Genomic DNA, 3,246 nt, shown 5'->3' with positions numbered 1-3,246 from the left:
CCCCCCCTCGCAGGAAGTGGAAAGGTGAGCATCCGGGCCAGGCCCATCCCCCACATATACTAATTTAGCAGACCCCCCTCCTTCATCACAACACCTCCACTACGATACGCACAATGGACAACGAGGTTTTCATGATGGAAGTGGAAAAACACACTATTTTATATGATGTAACCGATGCTTACTGCAAGGACAACATCAGAAAGGACAAGGCCTGGTTTTTAGTCGCTGCAGTTTGTGGAGTGGAAGGTAACAACTACATATTAATGTTTTAAAGTTAATTAATACTTGTAGGTACAGTACAGAGCCATTCAATAAACACAATTTAAACAGACACAAAAATAAAACATTTAACTACGTAGCCTACTTACTTTCTTGTAGAAGTACAAATGTCCAGGATGCCCGAATCAATAACAAAACTGCGAGCCTGCACGCACGACGCTACGCTTCTGAAACGCTTCTGGGACGCGTCCGGTGGGTTATGGCGCTAGAGGAGGTCGGACCAAAACTGCGGCGCTGCCGTGACGCGGCGCAGCGTGGCGCAGATGGACCCAGTGGAAACTGGGGGTAACGTTACATGATAAGTCGTAACTAACTTGTACATTTCAACACTTGATATTGTCACCTTGATTCCAATTTCAGATACCTGTATTTGCCTAACTGAATTGGTTTAAAGAGAGAAAACATGACTAAAAGTTGACTAAAATGTAATTTTTCATCGACTAAAACTGGACTAAAACTATGAAGGATAGAAATGACTAAAATGTGACAAAAACTAATAACCATTTTCGTCTAAAGACTAACGGCCCGTACACACAGCAGCTTTTGGCGATTTGTCCACCGCTTCCAGCGCGTCTCCGCCCATTGACTTTGAATGGGGATGATGTCACTTTCCCTCGCTTGTCACCGAACTGCATTGTGGGGGGGGGCGAGGCGAAGATTTCCAGGATTTCCAGGATGTTCAGGATTCCAAAGTTGAACAATGTTCAACTTTTGAGGCTGAGCTGGAAGTGACAGCCAATCAGATCCGTTTATGCAAATCTGACAGTTTAAGCGCTAGCCAATCAAACCGCATGCAAGCTGGGAGAACCAGACCCGCAGTTCATTTCTATATTCCACAAAAATGGAGGAGAACTTAGTTATTGCGGTAGCAAATCACCCGGTTCTTTATGACCGGTCCCTATTTACTTACCGGGATACAAACCGGAGGAACCAGGCATGGAGGGAGGTGCCAGAGACAGTGGGTGAAACTGGTAGGTTTTCGCTTGTTTGGGGATTTTATATCCAGTTTACTTCGTTGCTAGTTTACTTCGTTGCTAGCAAGCATAGACAGTATCATTAGCCAGCATGGAATGTAGCATAAAATAGCACCATAAACATTAATCTCATAAATGTTCAAAATGTTAAAAAAATAAATGTTCATCATAGCCCTTCCTATTTGACAATAGTGTAGAAGAACCGGGTTTTTTTGCTTTGTATGTCGGGGGCGGGATATTCATGTAATATTCATGTGATTGGTTGTTGGTCGCGAAATCCCCAAGCTGTCAGACACGCCCAGCTCCAGGATTTTCAAGATTTGGTCAAAGCTGCTGTGTGGACACACCGTAAGACTAAGACTAACTCAAAAATAGCTGCCAAAATTAACACTGGTCCGCTGCAACTCTGACTACTTTTAAATCCAGGCTGAAGACTTTTCTTTTTGCCGCTGCTTTTAATTGAACTATTCACATCTTACACTGCACTGTAACTTTTATTGATGAGTTATTCATGTTTTATTATCTTTGCTTTTAAATTATTGTTTTTAAATGCCCTTTCATAATGTGTTTCATTGTTTACAGCACTTTGAATTGCCTTATGTTGAAAGGTGTTATATAAACAAATGTGCCTTGCCTTGTACATCCACCCACAAAGTTGGTAGAGGTTCAAGATATTCATATTTGTTTGTGCTTTCATGTCAATTCGGTGAACATATGATAGCCTACTACATTAAATGATCGTGAAGATGATTAAATTAGGATTACAAATCGGTAGTGAGAGCGGGGCTGCATTTCCTCCCGTCGGATGTGATACAAAAACAAACTGATTATTTTTGTAGTTGTAAACTCACGTGGATTTAACCACATGTATTTAGTTAAATAGAAACTAAACACCATTTTTTTTAAATGATTAAATGTATCTTATTCAATGCAGAATATGAATATATCCGTGACAGTGGGAATACAAAATGATATGCTACAGTATAGTAATAAAAGATAAATCCCACTTGGACGAGGGTCCATTAAAAATAAACCTATTTTTAGTGAATTACTGAGTTTAGGCACATTAATAAAGTTTTAATGAAGTTGACAAATGAATATTTGTTCGTGCTTTCATGTAAATTCGGCGAACTTGCCAACCCTCCCGATTTTCACGGGAGACTCCCGATTTCACTGCCCTCTCCCGGTTTCCTCCCGGGGTCATATTTCTCCCGCATTTCTCCCGATTTCTGACAAAATCAGATTTACTAATGACTGTTTCCACTCGGACTTTAATACAGCTACACCATTGTTTGGTTTCCATGGTAGCGCGTCTCTTTAGTAGCGTGCGCAACTGAAAGTCTGAGAGGGTGCACCCTCTCAGACTTTCAGTTGCGCACGCTAATAGATAGTCAGGCAGATAGTCACAGAAAACAGAACAAAAATCGACAATTCTACCCTCTGCTCACTCCTTTCCTGTACACATATGCTCCATGGTGCTACAGGCCGCAAGGCAGTGCACTTACAACTACAATACGCATGTTTATGTTAATCTAATACAGCTCCTGCGATCCACTAGCACCCCCCCGCCCCCCGCGGTGGTTTTGGAAATGCGCCCGATTTCTGAGGTCTCAAGGTTGGCAAGTATGACGCCAACATGAATTAAACAACATTATTTTGTTAAATAAAAACATGGTGATGTTTTGTAAATGATTATATGTCTCTTATTTAGCACAGAATATGATCCTATCCGTGACATACTGTATGGATCTTAACAAAGGTCAGCTATATCAGATATATCTATCAGCTGTTTATTTCACATGAGTTCCAGTGTGTCAGCTTTGTAATCACAGCTCCCCCTGGTGGATCCATGATCCATTGCAGCTGGTTTCATTATCATTTATCAAATCATCCGATCATACCTGGATTTCAGACTGTGATGTCAGCAGTGTGTGGGTGTGGTTTGCTGCATGCAGTCTGTATTTAAGGAGGTGTTGCTGCAGACTAACTTCAC

Source organism: Gymnodraco acuticeps, unplaced genomic scaffold (genome assembly GCF_902827175.1).
Source record: "Gymnodraco acuticeps unplaced genomic scaffold, fGymAcu1.1, whole genome shotgun sequence".
In the NCBI taxonomy this organism is placed as follows: Eukaryota; Metazoa; Chordata; class Actinopteri; order Perciformes; family Bathydraconidae; genus Gymnodraco; species Gymnodraco acuticeps.
Note: the sequence above shows the minus strand (reverse complement) of the source record.